Here is a 19,620-nt window from a genome sequence, read left to right on the forward strand (position 1 = left end):
ACAATCAGAAGAATAGCAAAAGAAGCAGGAGATAGATGGTGCAACATTTCATAGTGTATATCATCAGGTCCAACTGATGTACTGCCAGACCGATGGAGGGCCAGTTTGAATTCCACCAGTGTAAATGGACGATTAAAGTCACAGAGACAATCAGCTTGAAAGGAAAGAGGTGATCACTCTCCCCAAGTATTGATGGCTAAGAAGGTGGAGGATGAGGCAGAAGTGCTTGATACCTGGGAAAAAGCTTTCACCTAGAGTATTGGCAATGCTCCAGGTATCAGCTACTTCTTGGCCATCAGAGAGCAAGGTCAAAAAGAGGACAGAATTATATTTCCCACTGACCTTTTGAATCTTGTCACAAATGACTTTGGAACTGGTGGTAGAAGATATGCTGGTTGTGAACTTAATCCAAGATTCCTTGTAGTTTTCACCTCTTACCCACAGAGCATGTGCACGGGCCTGCTGGAAAGCAATGGATTTCGAGAGTGTGGGATATCTATGGAAATTATCCCAGGCTTGTTTTTGAGCCTTCCGTGCCATGTGGCAGCAGGATTCCACCATGGAAAACATGTCGAGGTTTTAGGAATACATTGAGCAGCTGCTTGTATAATACAGACAGTTACCGCTGCCACACAGTTGTCTATTGATGGCTGATTCACGATGGCAGGATCAAGTTCTGCAAAAGCAGTGAAAGTGGACCAGTCTGCCTGATCCAGCTTCCACCTGGGCACGTGGGTAGGGTGGCATCGACCACGGCTAGTCTCTCTCAAAAGTATAGGAAAATGATCACTGCCTAGTGGATTATTGTCAACCCTCCATGAAAAATGGGAGAATAATAAAGGGGAGCAAATTGAGAGATCAATACCAGTAAAGGACTGACTAGGTGCATGAAAATAAGTGGAAGAACCAGTATTGAAAAGAGAAAGATTGTGTTCAGAGAGCATACATTCTACAGATTGACCCTTCCTTTCAATATCAGCACCTCCCACAGTTGATGATGCCCATTAAAGTCCCCCAGGATTAAAATAGGAGAGAGCAACTGTCATTTCTGTACAAAGAAAACTGCCGAAAGGTGGCTGTATCAGCAGGTTTCAGAAATGTTTCCTGTAAGGAAAGACATACAGGATGTTAGGAAGCAATCAGTGTTTTGATGCCATCCAGATTAGAATGTAAACCTCGACAGTTCCATTGTATCAAGGTGGCCATTTTTACTTATGTGTAGGTGAATTGGGTGGACAACCCTTCTGTTTACAACCACATCTTTTTCCTTAACTGTCTTTATTCGAGGGAGGTCTATTGACCTCTACGGATCCTGCCGTAGGTTGATTGGGTAGATCTTTGCTGTTGGAAGAGGATTCCAGTGACTGAAGACGTGAACAAATGATGGTTTTGCATCTTCAGGTGGGAGAAGATGTATCTAAGAAAATGCCTGTACCTGGAATCAATGGAAGTGGATTTTGGAATTTGTTGGAATGTATGTAAGGGACAGAGATGGGTTTTGAAGTTGATTCATCTACTTTTTTAACCATGGAGGTCAAAAGACTTTTAATTTATTTTGAGAATGAATGAGAGAGATCTGTCTGCACTCCCACTGTAGTAGTGGAATGAAGTGCTGCAGCATACATCTAAGATGAAGTGGTGGAACAAATTTTGAGCCTCAGGACAAGTAATGTTATGAATCGTTTGCAAACGCTGTACCTCTTTTTCTTACAACCATTTAGGGCAAGAACGAAAGTGGGATGGGTGAGAGCCATTGCAATTGACACAATGGGGGTCCATTTCACACTCATAGGCATCGTGTTCCTTGCCACCACAACAAGCACATGTCAAGGAACCACGACATGATGTTTCTGAGTGATCGAACCACTAACACTGGAAACCTCAGAGAGGGTTTGGAATGTATGGCAATACCTTGCAATTAAGATAACCTGCCTTGATAGTAACAGGTTGACCTGGTGACAAATGTCAGAATGAGAATATTGGTCGGCATCGTAATTCCATATTTGCAGTGGAGATACTTCTCACCACAGAAACTCCTTGAGTGGAGAAACCAGCAAGAATCTCAGACTTGGGGATGTTCTTCAAATCCCTCTCAACATTAACTACTAGTGATGAGTTCAAAGTAGCAGAGGTGTAACCTCAATAGGTATATTCCCAATTGCCCTTCTAAAACAAGTAATAAATTATTTCAATCCCTGACAAGTGCCACGCCCATGTTCAACAGATTTGTTTGAACTTTACAGCCTACATGTAGATTTTACATGCACATGCATGTAGTCATCTAAAAGAGCTCATTTTACACTACAATATAATAATGGTTAATTTGAAATTAGCATGAAGTTGTCATCACATAATACACATAACTGTAGTGTTGTCAGATGCTTGATCAACTATAGCACTTACAGTTGTTTCTCACCTAAATACGTTATAGTTAGAGATGCAGTTTAAATTGTATTTAAATTATTATATTTTAGTTAACTACATATTAGTCATGTTTAAAGAGCATAATTAAAATGTTTAAATATTTTTTAAATACACATCATACTTTGTATCAGTTCTCAAGGCTCATAATATTACATGGCACACAAATATTTTGCTAGAGGGTTTTGTATTTCTCCTAAAAAACATGTTTTATTTTAAAAAATTATGTTCAAATTTAATACTTAAGCATAAAGGAGGTTTGAATGTCAGCACAACCCCAAAAAAGATGTATAGAAATTTGCTAATTGCATAAGTATTTACCCCTCCAAGTCAGTACTTGATGGAAGCAGTCTTTAGAAGCAATTACTGCTGCGAGTCTTTTTAGATACATCTTTATCACCTTTATAAAATGTGATGGTACAAATTTTGTCTATTCTTCCTGGAAAATTGCTCTAATTAGGACAAATTGAGGATTGATGCTGGACTGCAATTTTCAAGTCTTGCCATACATTTTCTATTGGATTCAAATCAGGATTTTGATTGGGCCACAACTGGATATTTACTTTCTTCTTTTCAAACCACTTAATATAATTTTGGCCTTGTGATTCAGTTCATTGACCTGCTGAAATGTTAATTTTTGACTCAGTTTTATATTCTTGGCTGACCCAAGCATGTTTTCCTCTAGGATTCACCTATATTTTGTACCATCCATTTTCCCCTCATTCCTGAAAAACTTCCCAATCTCTGCTAATGAAAAACATCCCCATAACATAATGCTTGCCACCAATATGCTTGACAGTTTGGATGGTGATGACTAAGTGGTGAGTTGTGTTGGGCTTGCAGCAGACTTAACACTGAATTTAAACCCAAATGTTCAATTTTTGTCTTATCTGACCACAAAAATCTTCTGCCACTTCTGCAATATCACTTCCATGCTTTGTTGCAAACTCTATACAAGATTTAAGTTTATTCTTTTTCATTGATAGCTTCTTTTGTTGAAACTTGCCCATATAGGTCAGCTTTGTGTAGGGACCAGGATATTGTCGGCGCGTAAGAACACCGATTCCCATCTCAGAGACGACACTTTGCAAATCTTTCAAAATCACTGCCAGCTTCACAGTGGAATCTCAAACAGGTTTTCTACTCATTTTGCTGCTTAGTTTGGAGTGGTGGCCTGATTTGGAGAGCGACTGGACAGTATAAAACACATTCCACTTTCTCACCATATTGAAAAGGATAACAGCAACTTCAATTTTTTTTGTAACCTCCTGATCTGCATTTCTCTACTACTTTATCCCTGAATTGTGTGGAAAGCTTCTTGCTCTTCATGATTGGTATGTCACATCACTATGTGAGTAGTAACTTGAACATGTGTATTTACCCTAAATTCAAGTTAAACCACTTTTCATTACACACAGACAGAGACCATTACACTACATTTGTGTCTTTCAAGGTATTCTTTTGTACCTGAAATGAGTTAGAGTTGCCAAAACAAAGGGGTTGAATACATATATAACTGAGAATATTCTAATTTTCTTCAAAATCTAATTTTTTCAGCTCTCAGTTTGGAGTAGTTTGTGCAGATACTAAATATAAAACCCCATTTGAAAGTTTCAAGACAGCAAGTTCAGATAGCAACAAAGCATGGAATGTTTATAGTGGGGGTTAACAACTTTCTAATGCACTGTGTATGTGAACTGTAAAATATGTCCTACAATATTACTTCCCTACTATCATGAATTTTGGATCTTTTATCAGTTTAGATCTCAAATAAGTTTTGTGGTATTTTACAAAAAAAATTATACCAAATTCAATGCAGACAAACTGAACCACATATTTAGAAAACATTTTTTTATGCTTTTTAACTTCTAACACAATGCTTATAATTAAAAACTTTGTTTTAAGCCACGATATGCTCATTTTCCTCCTGCTAACTTAAAACAAGATTTCATCTTGAAAGCAAAAACAAACAAACAAAAAAACCTACATTTATTTCAAAGGTTAACAAACTTTTAGTGGTATTAAATTTTTAAGTTACTCATTCTTTAGTTTAATATAATAGCTTTATCATATTTAAATAACAATTAAAAAAAAGTAATCTTACTCTGTAATATGGGAAGAGTACACGCACTTCGCTAACATGGTTATGACCCAGAACGTGTTTTTCTACCAGACACCCATCGACACATTCAACAATATTAGGATGTTTGAAACATCTGTAATATTCCATTTCTTGCACTGCAATCCTTTCATCTTCTTTACTGTGGCACACAATCCTTTTGAGGGCAAAGTTGTGACGAGTCTCTGGATCATGTACCAAATCCACTACACTAAACCCTCTATAAGGAAGAAAAATATGAAATTCATTTAAATGACTGACTATCTTAAACTCACTGAAACTGCTAAATTCCTGACTCATTAGCCCCATTCAGTTAAATGAAATCTTTGTTTAAAATAATTGGCAAAAAATTAAGTTTCTGAGATAGTTTTGACACCAAAGAGAAAGACCTAAAGAACAATTCAACTTCAGAATAGCTATACTATTCAACTGCATAATCTCTGATATAACTGACCTATAGTACTGACAGAAATAAGGTTCTCATTACTCAAAAATGTTCTGGGAATAAAAATTTGAGAATGGAATGAGAAAACTAGAAACAATCATACCATTATGGTATCCTGTTAACAATCACATTCTTAGGTACCATATTATCTACTATTTAAAACTGTTTTGCAAATATACACATATGAGATTCTTATAAGGTTATGTTGACTTAAGTCATGCTTTACAGGTTCTGAGCCATTGTTCAGAGTTTAATAATTTCAATTTTGCTCATGTGGTAGTATGAGATTTGAATATATTTCTTCACAAGTTTTATTCAAGATTTGCTTTGAATCAGTGTCGGCACTAGGATATTTCATTGGGGGGGCTGAGGTAAACTGTGGAGGGGCTTCCCAAAATGCCATTAATATCAAGTAGAGATGGTAAATTATAATAATGTAAATACCAAGGTACATTTCAGAAAGGTGTGCTATTTTGAACTGCATTTTCAATGCAGTTTTCATTGGAAACTCATATTCTGATTAATAATTCATTATTACAAATTTAAAATTGATTGATTTAGTGTTTTATGGCACAAAGCAGCTAGGCTATCTGCGCAAAACGTCCAGTAAAAAGGTAAAAACAAATTAAATGTAGTAAAACACAGAAAAGGAAATGAAGGTAAAACAAAACATCATTGAAAAACAGAAAAAGCATAAAACCAATGTTGACACTTAGTTTACAATGTTAAGAGAGAAAGCAGAGTAAGAGAAGTTGTAAAGTACTTTCTCCAGCAAAATGATAATGATCATAACCCACCAGGAAGACTAACAGGTAAGTACAAGAACCACCGTCAGTCACCTAAAGTTGGTCTTTCCAGTCCTGGTTCCGGGTTATGTGTCACAGCAGCCATTATCAAAATGTAATATAATAGACGTTTTAAAAGACATATAGCAAAATCGTAATAATGAGTAGCCACATGTCCAGGAAAAAGGTAAAAGTAAAGTAAATGTAGTAAAATTGGTAAAAGTAAACGAAGGTAAAAACAAAACAGCAATTAAAAACAGAAAATTGCATAAAACCGATGTTGACATCCAGTCTATAAAATTGTAAATGGCTTCCTGTAGCAAAATGATAATGATCATAACCCGCCAGGAAGACTAACAGGCAAGTACTAGAACCACTGTCAGTCACCTGAAGTTTGTCTTTCTAGTCCTGGTTCCAGGTTATGTGTCATTATGACCAGTACCAAAGGGTAAAGTAATAAAAGTTTAAAAGACATGCAGCGAAATTGGAATAACAGCTCGCCAGGACGACTAATGGGTAGTTCAAACTGATAGTTCAAACAGCAGCGTTAGTCACCTGAAATTGGCCTTTCCAGTCCAGTGTCGAGTTATTTAATGTTATGGCCATTTTCCAATGTCAAATTGAACTAGAGAGATTGAGACTCTGATAAGGGAACCACAATTAAAAAGGTGTAATGAATAAGTATCAAACACTTAAATGAGGTTAAAAAGATTAATGGCCATTGAAAAACTAAAAACTTTATCAAGGTGGACAATGTCACCATCACCAATAACACTGTCCAATGTGACAGATAAACCCTGGGAAAAAACATGTTTAAAATAGTGCCGTCATTGAGAGTCGTAACGATGGCAGGAAAGTAAAATGTGGCTTACAGTGATTTGAGTGTTACACAAACTACACACTGGTGGATCAGTTCCAGATAAAAGAAAACAATGAGTTAAAAAACTGTGACCAATGCATAGTCTAGTTAGAACAACTTCCTCCTTCCAAACCTTACGGAAGCTAAATGGCCAAAGCCCAATATAGAGTTTTATTTGAAAAAGCTTGTTGTCTCGTTGCTCACTCCAAGTGGACTGCAAGCTGGCATGGAGCTGAGCCTTGAATACAGGACCATAGTTCATGTACGGAATAGGCACAGTGGTGATAGTGCCAGAGCAGATGGATTTAGCTGCCGTGTCTGCAAGCTCGTTCCCGTGAATACCAACGTGGCCTGGTATCCAGAAAAACTGGATAGAAGTAGATATTAATGAAAAATGGGCCAGTTGGTTTTGAATATCAGCGAGAACAGGGTGTAAGCCAACGTGAAGTGATTCCAGGGCCAGTAGAGAACTAAGCGAGTCAGTATAAATAGTGCAGTTGGAGTGCTGCTCAGTTTCAATATGATCCAGGGCAAGAGATATGGCATACAGTTCAGCAGTGAATACAGAAGCTGCAGAGGGGATTCTGTGAGCAACCACCGAACCGCAGCAAACCATGGCTGAACCCACTGTATTACCTGATTTGGAAGCATCTGTATAAATTGGAATAGAATGATTGTTTGAAAGATGTTCAGTAAATAAAAGACGGTATTTCCAATCTGGAGTATCTGCCTTTTTCAGATGACTGAAAGAAAGGTCACATTTGGGGGCTGTAATAAGCCATGGTGGGATGGGCTGACCTGTGGATTCTGCAATGTTATCCAAGGACAGACCCAATTCATCCAATTGCGCCTGGATGCGAAGGCCAAAAGGAACAATGGCAGATCGTCTGTTCTGAGAAAGTATGGCCCACTGTGGAAGAAAAGCACATCCCCAGGTGGGATGCTTTGGCAAAGAAAGAAGTTTAAAAAAATATAGTAAATGCAGTTAGAAAAGCAAAAGTGCAGAGAAGGTTCATGAAAGTCGACGTATAAGCTTTGAACTGGAGAGGTGCGGAAAGCCCCAGTGCAGAGTCGAAGTCCTTGGTGATGAATGGGGTCCAGCATCTATAAGGCCAAGGGTCTGGCAGAGCCATAGACCATTGATTCATAGTCGAATTTTGAACGAATAAGAGCACGATATATCTTTAACATAGAACATCGATCTGCTACCTAACTGGCAGTACAGTGGACACGGAGGATGTTCAGTGCTTTTGTGCATTTGACCCGTAGCTGCTTTAAGTGTGGTGTAAAGGTCAGCTTACGGTCAAAGATAAGTCCCAAGAATTTTGCTTCAGGGACCATTGTCGGCGAAACTTTACTGATATGAAGTTCAGGATCAGGGTTAACACCTCGTTGGCAGCAAAAGTGCATGCAAATGGTTTTAGAGAAAGAAAAATTAAAGCCGTTTGCCATAGTCCACTTCAATACATGATTGAGAGCAGTTTGTAGTTGCCACTCAATATATCTCATGTTCGACGACTGACGCGAGATGTGAAAGTCGTCGACATACAGCCCATTCACAATTGTTAGAGGGAGTTGTTCAGTAATGGCATTTATCTTTATACTGAAAAGTGTGACACTCAAAACACAGCCCTGAGAGACTCCAAGTTCCTATACAAAAAAACGGGAAAGTGTTGAACCCACACGAACTTGGAATTTCCTGTCCATTAAAAATTTTTTAATAAACATGGGTAAATGGCAACGTAACCTATATGTATGGAGGTCTCACAAAATGCCATGCCTCCATGTTGTGTCATAAGCTTTCTCAATGTCAAAGAATATTGATACAAGATGTTGGCATTTGAGAAAGGTTTCTCTGATTGATGTTTCAAGTCAAATCAGGTGGTCAGTGGTAGAGTGCTGTCATCGGAACATACACTGGGTGGGCGAGAGGAGGTTGTTTGATTCACGGAACCAAACAAGACGAGCATTAATCATCCTTTCTAAGGTCTTACAGAGACAGCTCATCAGAGCAATTGGATGGTAGTTTGAAGGAATCTTGGGATCTTTCCCTGGCTAAGAGAAAGGTAAGATAATAGCCTAGCACCAGGCATCAGGAAAAACATTCTCCTGCCAGATTGGGTTAAAGACAATTAGAAGGACATCAAGAGAACCAGGAGATAGATGGTGCAGCATGTCATAGTGCACATCATCAGGTCCAACAGATGTAATGCCAGACCGATGAAGGGCCATTTTCAGTTCCACCAGTGTAAAGGGACAATAACAGTCATAGCGACAGTCAGTTTGAAATGAAAGAGGTGAACGATCTGCCCAAGTCTTGATGGCCAAGAAGGCAGAGGAACAAGCAGAAATGCCAGATACCCAGCAAACGCTTTCACCTGTAGTACTAGCAATGCTCCGAACACCAGCCACATCCTGACCATCAGAGAATAAGATCGAGAGGGGGACAGAATTGTTGTGCCACTGACCTTTCCAATCCTGTCCCATATGACCTTGGAACTGGTGGTAAAAGATATGCTAGTTGTGAACTTAATCCAAGATTCCTTCTGGCTTTGACGTCTTACCCACCTAGCATGTGCACGGGCCCGTTGGATAGCGAAGCAGTTCGAAAGTGTGGGATATCTACGGAAAGTATCCCAGGCCCATTTATGAACCTTCCGTGCCAAGTGGCAAGCAGGATTCCACCACGGACAAGGATATTGTGGAAAACGAGTCAAGGTTTTAGAAATACACTGAACAGCTGCTTGTATAATACAGTCAGTTACCGCTGCCACACAGTCGTCTATTGATGGCTGATTCACGATGGTAGGATCAAGTTCTGCAAGAGCAGGGAAAGTGGACCAGTCTGCCTGATCCAGCTTCCACCGGGGCACGCGAGTAGGGTGGCATCAACCACGGCCAGTCTCTGTCAAAAGTATAGGAAAATGATCACTGCCTAGTGGATTATTATCAACTCTCCATGAAAAATGGGAGAATAATGAAGGAGAGCAAACTGAGAGATCAATAGTGGTAAAGCACTAGGTGCATGAAAATAAGTGGAAGAACAAGTACTGAAAAGAGAAAGGTTGTGATCAGAGAGCATACGCTCTACAGAGCGACTCCTCCCATCAATAACAGCACTTCCCCAGAAGAGATGATGTCCATCAAAGTCCCCCAGGAGTAGAAAGGGAGATGGCAACTGTTCAACAAGAGCATCAAGGTCTGATTGATCATATGTTTCTCCAGGAGACAGGTAGAGAGAACAAACAGTGATGGTATGACCCAAGGAAACACGGATGGCTACAGCCTCCAAGGGTGTGTTGAGTAACAAAGACAGGGTGGGCACATGCTGATCAACCAATAGTGCCACCCCTCTATCACACAGCCTGTCATTTCTGTACAGAGAAAACTGCCAAATGGTGACTGTATCAGCAGGTTTCAGAAATATTTCCTGTAAAGAAAGACATTCAGGATGGTAGGAAGCAATCAGTGTTTTGATGTCATCCAGATTAGAACGTAAACCTTGACAGTTCCATTTTATCAAGGTGGCCATTTCTAATGATGGGTAGCCGAAGTGGCTGGAGAACCCTTCTGTTTTCAACCACTTCTTTTTTTCCTTTCTTTCCTTAGTCGGAGGAGGTCTATCGACCTCCATGGATACTGCCCTGGGTCAATTGGGCAGGTCTTTGTTATTGGAAGGGGATTCCAGTGATTGAGGACGTGAATGAATGATTGTTTTGCCTTTTTGGGGTGGGAGAAAAAGATGTATCAGAAGAAATGCCTGTATTTGAAACTGAAGGATGTGGATCATGAGGTTTGTTGGAATGTATGGGAAGAACAGAAATGGGTGTGGAAGTCGATTCATCAACCTTTTTAACAATGGAGGTCAAAAGGCTTTTCATTTGTTTTGAAAACAATTCCTTGGAGGCACAGAGAGATGTGTCTGCACTCCCACCGTAGTTGTGGAACGAAGTGCAGCAGCATATGTCCCAGATGGAGTGGCGGGCAGCAATTTCCAAGCCTCAGGATAACTAATGTTATGAGTTGTTTTCAAATGCTGCACCTCTTTTTCCTCCAACCATTTTGGGCAAGTATAAAAAGTAGGAAGGGTGAGAACCATTGCAGTTGATGCAATGTGGGTCCATGTCACATCCATATGCATCGTGGTCCTTGCCCCCAAAATGAGCACGTCAGGGAACCACGACATGACGTCTTTGAATGGCCGAATCTCTGACATTGGAAACATCGGAGAGGGTTTGGAATGTATGGCCGTACCCTGCAAATTAGATAACCTGCCTTGATGGTGGCAGGTGCACTTGGTGATGTAAATGTCAAAACGAGGGTATTTCTCGGCAGTGTAACTCCATCTTTGCGAGTGGAGATGCGCCTCACTGAGGAAACTCCTTGAGTGGAGAGACCAGCGAGAATCTCTGACTCGGGGGACGCTCTTCAAATCTTTTTCAATAATAACTCCTCGTGATGATTTCAAGGTAGCATGAGGGGTAACCTCAATAGGTATATCCCCAATTGCCGTTGAATTCAAGAGGAGTTCACTGTGTTGGGATGTGGATGTTTCAACTAATATGTCTCCAGATCGAAGCTTCTTTCTGACTTTGGAGAGCCAGCAAGACCATATAGTCCCTTCTGAACAAGAAAGGGGGACATTTGCCCTAAAGGTTTTTCTGAAAGAGAATGTAATATAAGAAAATGAGGTACGTTTGTTCCAGATGTTGAAGATTGCTGCTCAGAGTTTTCAAGACGTGGGCATTTACCTATTGACTGTTTTTTCACTATTTTATTTAAATTTTTTGAAGGAGGATCCATAGGAAAAAAGAAGAATTTCGGTACCCACTGACCCCACCCACCATGGAGTCCTACAAGGGGATGCACTACAATGTCATGCAAGGACAATGCAGCAATGCCAGGGTTTCATGAGCACTATACCCAAACACTAGCATCAGGCACAATGTCCACAACACCCATTGAGAACTTCCAACACTGGTGCTTGGTTGACTCTAGCCCAAGTGGACCAGCCGAATGACCCAATGGGGGCCACCCAATGGCTGCCCGTCTACAGAAATTTAAGGCCAAAGTGGTGTGTTAGGGTTGGACCCCTCAACCACCAGGATCCTCCCCTCCCCTTCACGGGTCACTATGCACGGCAAACACGTGGGTGGATGTTTAGATCCCAGAGAAGGTAACCAAACAGAACAGAACCTTCCCTGGGAGGTTCCCTCACCATGTACAGGAATCCATACCCAGGGGCAAATTAAAAATAATCTGTTTATAAAAATATGCATATATGTAAAAGAAGAAGCTCACCAAAATTCCACCCAAGGTAATACATAATAATAAAGAAAATCAAGATTAGCTTAGATTGAACATTTAATATACAATTAAGAGTAAAGCTACAAATCAAAAGAAATATTACATAAAGACATAGTTTACATTGCATAAATGAATTATCCCATGTGAAGTTAATACACACTGAGGAAAAGTAAGGTTACTATCAGGCTAACTATCTTTCATCATGTTGTGTTTATAGTCAATATTACTTCAAAACAATGCGCCTATTGTGGCTGATACACAATGCAAAATTATCTCACAAATGACACAACATCGGCTAAATGCTTCATCGTTTTGAACAATACACAATACACTTATACATGCATGCCATGTTTTACTTTTCAATAAAAGAAAAATGAAATTAATAGGTAAATACCTGTGAAACCTTTGGTTTATCAAGCAAAATCCCTGATGATTTGTTGTAACTTGAAATCAACGTGGTTGTCTAATCTTCGTCAAAGCTCAAGATAGAATGGCATTACAGAGGGATCAGCAATACAGCGCTTGAGTTTCAGTGCATTCGGTATGTTGCTATGGGACACATGATATGTACTTCCGTCTTAATGAAGACGTTGAGTTCTACAGATCTATGTCTCTTTGATGTTAACTGTTAAGCAACAACAATGATTGTGTTTTCCATATTTTATGAATATATGTAGGTAACAATACTGGGAGGCTTGGCTCATTTGGGGGGGGTCAACCCCCCAAAAGCCCCCTGTCTGGCACTGCAACTGCTTTGAATTAGTTTGCATATAAAGTGGGCAAACTATAATTATTCTCATTATTTTTCCTAACTAGTTGTACTAGTGGTGACCATAATGTTTTTATGGATTACAATTCAATACTTTCAAGTTTCTTGTCTTCAAGTTATGGCATCAAACGTAATAGTCAATCATTGAGCTTAAGTTACTGTAGGTGTTATCTAACCAAGGATCATTTATGTACCTGAAGAATTATATTATTATGTTTTTATTCTGTGTGTGCAGAGATTCAAATAAATTAGTAAAAAGAAAAAAAGTAGTATGATAGAGCTAAACAATAAATTATATGTGCATTAATTATATCAATCACTGTCACGTAACATAACTAATTCATTATATTCACAAGTAAACTAACTTGTGTTAAAATAATCAACTAACTGAAATTAGTGTTTCCATACTATTCTAACTATCCAAGTAATCAAAATATTGCCATTATGAATTCTGACTTTTATTTTCGATTATTTGGATTTGTTCAGCTTAAATCTTTAGTATTGACTCAAAAAATAAGTAACTAATTTAAAATGGAGTTTCTGATTATTCAATTTAATTATTCCACTATCCAAGTAATGTAATTATGTTATAATTGTTTTTCATCATGATTATTAGTTAGTTCAAATCTGTTCAACTAAATGTAGTAAGAGAAGTAGTGTACATTAGAGCTTAGCAATGTGTTTTACTACCAATGAGCATTGATTATATTGATTATTGTAACATTAAGTGATTAATTGAAACAATGATTAACATCATTAAAATAATCAATTTATTGGCATTAGTGTTTCTGATTATTCCAATTTTTTATTGTTTCAACAATCCAAGTAATTAAAATATTGCTAATGGTTTCTCATTATTATATTTTAAAATAAATTCAAGTTTGTCAAGCTTCAAGCTGGTATGGCAAGGTGTTTAGGGTGGTTGCCTCCTGATTCAAGGATCATGGGTTTGATTCCTGTTGCAACCAATCTTACTTGCCCTTTGACCATTGGGGCTTTACATCTGTTTCTCATTTACAACAAAGTTGCTAAGGTTATCCTTCACCATCACTAATTCTGAAGACTAAAGGGAAAGCAATAAGTTGGCGACACCCACCACCTACTCATAGGCTACTCTTAACATTACACAAAAGTTATTTCTATTTCTAATGGTATGAATGTGCATGGCAGTACGCATGCATTCATGCTAAAAGTGACTCATAAGTGAATAGAAGTAGCCTAAAGCCCATTGGTTATATAATGAGACAGAGCAATACTTGTTCATACTTTTATAGTTTGGACTAAACAATAATATAGTTATTTATGGAACGACTGCTTTAACAAATAAAAAAACTTTTTTAATATTTATTCAAAAATAAAAAGTTCATTGCTGAATAACTTGCTCACTTGTAAGGAAATTACAAGATAGTCTAATAACAGACCATGTTTTGTACAACATTGAGTAAACTTACTAATACAAATAAGCTCCTCTTTAATTACAACTAGGTCTAGTTAGACAGAATGCACCAAAAAGAAAAAACAAAAGCATGGCTATTGCCATGCGTTTCTTAAACACTCCAAAGTACAATAAGCTTTAAGTTGTTTAAATCATTGCTTTCTCAGCATACTTGCACGTTTCTACAAATTCATCCTGCCTTTACTGTAAAAAATGATTAGTGTTTATATTTAATGTTTTCTTTTCAAACTTTTCTTCATATCAACAACTTCTCACTTAAACATTTATGATGTTTTATACATTCAAAGTTATTTTTAAGTTCTTCATTTTGATAATGGAATTAGAAATAATGAATCCAAAGCACCTGTAATTAAGTTTTTTGCTGTTGTGATTTACATATTTCTTCTAATATTTCAATTTATATCAATAATTTTAGAGTTACAGAAATTCAGTCAAATTGTACACTGGTTACTGGTGAGATACCTCAGGTGTCAAAATGTAGACCATTGCATTTTTATTTAGATTAACAATTGTAATAGTATTATAATTAGTAAACTTTGATGACTATATTAAACATTGTTATTTCTAATTCTATTGAAGACTGGTTGGTAAATTGGACAAATATTTGGCAAATGACTAATTATATTAACTTCAATATAACATATTTGGTTTATCATAATATGGGTCACGTTTAACAGAGATGGGAACCTGTGATGATGAGAAACCAACTTGAAGTGAAAATGTATTCTCAAAATGGCTGATATGGGTATTAGTACATTAATTAAAATAAAGTACAGAACAAGATTTTGACTTTCTTAGGTCATCTTCATGTTAAATAAAAGATTTTTCTGTATTTTAATTAAAGTGCTAATACCCTTTCTAACCATCTTGAGAATACACAGATGAGAATTAATTTAATGATGTGACTGAAAAACAAATCATCTCATCATAGTAGTAAGTAATTAACTCATGATGTTGAAATAGTGATCTGTTGCTTGTGGTAAAGTTAACAGAATCTTAGCTGTATTTAGAAACATATAGACAACAAGTCAAATTGGGCAATTTATAAATCATAAGTTTAACCTCACTTGGAAGTCAACATTTTCCTTAACTGAAATCAAATTTCCAATAATACTTACCTCCACTGACACTATCGCTATTCTTTGATATTATCTTTGCCCATATAAGCATTGGTCTTGCATGTTCCAGTCTATTATACCCAACTTCAATGCCCTTGGCAATATTTAATCTCCAAATTTCTCCACCCTTATCAATATGTCCTCAATCCTAGTACTGTATTCATATACAGTTATATGACATAATCATCATAACTTTGGGTCAAATCTAAACCAGAATTACAAGTAGGCTTCTGTGCAAGTTAGTGATACTCCTACTGACACCAAGGGAATAACACCCAGAAAGCATAAGTAGGAGGAAGCCCCAACTATTCCAAGTGTAAAGAAACACTCTAACAGTGATGGAAAAGACTCTGTCTACTACCCCAGTAACTGGAAATTGGGTGTGTTTTGGACTTCCTAGCTCCACCACTAATAGAATATGGGGGAAGAAGATGCATTTGGCAGCCCTGAGGAACAGTATATTGGTGAACTAAGTTCCCTAAATTTTTAAAGCAAACTGACCTTAATGTACTCAAGCCAATGATCAGCAGGGACAGGCAAAATCCCATTTAGCTTTACACATGATAGTCCATAAATGGCAGTCAAAGGTTTCTTTTAAAATAAAAGGTAGGTTTAAATTTTGCTTTTCTCAAAGGTGAATGTGCAAAATAAGGCTTGTTGTTATCCACAAATTATGTAATGTGAATGATCAACAACTGTTAAAAGAACCATGCAAATTTAATTTCTGTCTAGAAGACATTCTCAAAAGAATACTTAGAACAAATACTGATTTCATAAAAGATAATCATAAAAACTCAAGCCAACAAATCATTAAAAGCTAAACTGCAGTATCTAAGAAATGTTATGAAGAACAGAGATTGCATTTAGTCTTTGCAGCAAAGGAAAGCTACATATTTCTTATTTTAGTACAGGTATTAACACACTTGCAAGATACCCTATTAATGATGCAAAACAAATCTCTCTTACATTCATATAACAATGTTCTATACAAACCCTTCTCCAAGTCTAGTTTTATTGTGTATTTTTTATCATTCACTTCAACAGTTTCCTTTCCACAGGTACAGCCCATATTAAAAAGAATGCTTAGCCCAAGGCTGTTCATGCTGCAGATGTCAAGTCTTTGATACAGTACAATATATTGTACTTAAATAAAGCACCAATGTGGTAACATCAGTCTATTTTGCACAAAAGATAAACCAAATGCCACCTAAAAGAAAAAATTATATAATCAATAAAAGCAAGCAACATTCTAAGAAAACATTTAAAACATTTAGTGATATTACAAAAAAAATAGTTCAAGTCTGTGAAAAATATTGTATATAAACAAACAACCGAAACATAAAACCAGTACAAGTGGTAAACTACATTTACTTTGATGAGACACACACACCTAAAAGCCTACCATTTGAAAATAAATTACATCATCAAAATGTATGTTTATCTTTCAATGAAATATTACAAGATTATTTACCTTTTAATTACATCAGTTGCACAGAAAATAGGCCTTGTCATATTACAGGAAACTTAAGCAATAAAATCCTATCAATAAACATTTATATTAATAAAAAAGCCACAAAAAATAAACAATTCTACAAATAAAAAATTTCAAGCACAGTTTCTCTTAGAGGAAGAAATACAAAATACTAATTTAGATTATATTTCAACTTCTATACATAATATAAAAATGTGAAAACTTTGAAAGCCTAAAAAAAATCTTGTGACAAAATTATTTTTTAGCTAGTCTTAAAAATGTGAAAGAATTTGATAGTATTATGCTTCTGATAGAGTGGTTCAAATATATCAAAGATTTTCTGATAAATATACAAGACCTAAGAAACAATTTTATCTAGATTTAATACTTTGATGGGTAAAGGTGAAGTATGTATGCCAAATGGCCTTCTGTTGTTTAATTTTGTTTTCACTGCCTTAAAATAAATTTCTTCAGGTTCACAGATTTACACTATTTCCTCCAAGACTTTTAAGTTAAGCTAAAAATATTCTCCTGACAGCTATTCCTGAAAAATCTTTCTCTCTCTTTTACCTCAGAAATCTCACATGGCAGTACATTTTACTTCTACACAAATATAAATTGATAAGATAAAACTGTTCAATATATCACAGTTAAACATTTATCAATGAAGTAAAACATTATTAATATAACGTAGAAGTTCAATATTAACTTTCCAGTTCTGTTAAAACTATGTTATCAATGTATGTGAATTAAAAAAAAAATGAATTCATTTAAAAAATTTCAGAAAGTTAAAAACAAACAAAAAATAACTATATATATGATTGCAATAAAATCTCATTTGTGATATTAATACTGTCTGGAGGTGTTGCAATTTATTAACAAATTACAATAGGCAAACTATTTTCCCAGTAAAAGATACAAGTCCTTATTTAACTTTTAATTTACATTATAAATAGCATTTAACTCTGCACAGCTGCAGTGCTGTAATATTCATACTACAGGGTGGCCCCTAAGTCCCTACCTATCCATATGTTATTATGTTGCATTCAATTACGCATGTATTATAGATGTTTCTTTTTTATAAGAGAATTATGGCCAACTTACACTTGAAGAGCATATTGTGACAAGTACATGGGTGCAAAAATACTGGTTACACCCTGGATACATAAGATATATGGATGGGTAGGGACTTATGGACCACCCTGTATAATGGGGAATCATTTTTTAAGGCTAAAAGTTATTAATATATTTTAAAATATGACATTTTGACTTTTGTTTAGAAATACTTTGGTTTAAAAACTGCTTTGCATCATTCTAAAAAAAAAAAAAAAAAGAGTAAAATTTTAGATTTGATGCACATGAAATGAAGACAATGTGCATATAAATAATAAAACATAGGCATGTATTTTATATTGGTATTAACCCTAATGTCAGTACTTTCTAATTGTGTGAACATCCATGAAGCAATCTGAATAAAATTTAGAGTCAAGACCATAGTATTATTATTATATTGCTAGTACAAGTAGTAGTATATTTACTATTACTTTAATACAAGCTCATATTATTCGTTAATAATACTTAATATAAATTAATACTGATATTGATATTTAATAGTAAGTACTATTTAGTATTATTATTAACGAATAACGATATCCTACATTTTTAACATGAAAGTTTAAAACGGCATTGTACTTTTCAATTATAACAACAGGCAAAACGTGATTTCATCTTTAAAGTAAGTTTAATTACGAGCTATACATCTTATCAAGGTTTACGTACGCAGATGAAACGGGGAAAATATAATAAAATTATACAACTTTTCTCTATATTTCTTTCGAAGTAGCCGCTAACGTAACCATGAAAAATTAAAACAGCAACAGCAAAACACAGGTGGCACTATTATTTTAAGCTGAACATTTCAAAGCCTAGTGTTAAATAACAGAAACGAAATGGAAGAAAACAAAAGAACTCTAAAAGAATATTGTCATCAACAATTTAAAATAACTTCAACGACCTATTCTTGAAGTATCAATTGAAAATATTCAATAAATAAATAAATACACACGTGGAAACAGTAAGTTTATAAACGCTATGTGAAAATCAGTTCAATGTTCTTAATCCAAATAATATTCAAAAATCAATAGCTGAACAACCGAAACAATTTCAATGAACGTTTGAATAAAAACAATGAATAGTTTTTAAAATAACTAAATAAAATAAATATTTTGACATACATAATCATAATTTCTAACGACCCTCATGTCAAAATAATGTTGAAACGCAAATCAATGCATTTAAAATGAAACCTTAAGTTAAAATTTGTTTATAATTATGCTAACATATGTAAGGAAACAAAAGACTTACACTATCACTTAAGAGAGTTAATTAAACAGGATAATAGGTAATAAAAAAGGAAATAAGGAAATATGTTTTCTGAAAATTTGAAAGACAACAGTAATTATCCTGTTAAGGATTTCGTTAAGCACCTTAACAATAAATAAAATATTTGAATGGGAGTAAGACCTTTGAGATATGATAATAGAAGGCTTATATTTAAGGACTATAAAATGGATGGGTTATTAAATTCTATTTTTTAGATTTTATTAATGAAAATTTAAACAGTATTTTTCATCCGGAGGCCCAGCGTGGTCAGGTGGGTAAAGGCGCGCGACTGGTAAGCTGAGGGTCGCGGGTTCGAATCCCCGTCACACCAAACATGATCGCCTTTTCAGCCGTGGGAGCGCTATAAGTAATGGTTAATCCCACTATTCGTTGGTAAAAGAGTAACTCAAGGGGTGGCGGTGCATGGTGATGACTAGCTGTCTTCCCTCTAGTCTTAAACTGCTGAATTAGGTATGCCTAGCGCAGAT

At 36.1% G+C, this 19,620-nt stretch overlaps 1 pseudogene across 1 annotated transcript in view; it reads right to left on the reverse strand.

The window, feature by feature from the left end:
- The window catches only part of LOC143247912 (serine/threonine-protein kinase 16-like), a 65,425-nt pseudogene extending 46,746 nt beyond the window's left edge, over positions 1 to 18,679 (reverse strand). Inside the window, exons 1-4 of the transcript XR_013026742.1 lie at positions 18,530 to 18,679; positions 16,751 to 16,818; positions 16,273 to 16,486; positions 4,526 to 4,760 (exon numbers count right to left, since the gene is read on the reverse strand). The product of XR_013026742.1 is annotated as a serine/threonine-protein kinase 16-like (transcript). The remainder of the gene's footprint in view (positions 1 to 4,525; positions 4,761 to 16,272; positions 16,487 to 16,750; positions 16,819 to 18,529) is intronic.
- Between the last annotated feature and the right edge of the window lie 941 nt (positions 18,680 to 19,620).

Source organism: Tachypleus tridentatus, chromosome 3 (assembly GCF_004210375.1).
Source record: "Tachypleus tridentatus isolate NWPU-2018 chromosome 3, ASM421037v1, whole genome shotgun sequence".
Lineage (NCBI taxonomy): Eukaryota > Metazoa > Arthropoda > Merostomata > Xiphosura > Limulidae > Tachypleus > Tachypleus tridentatus.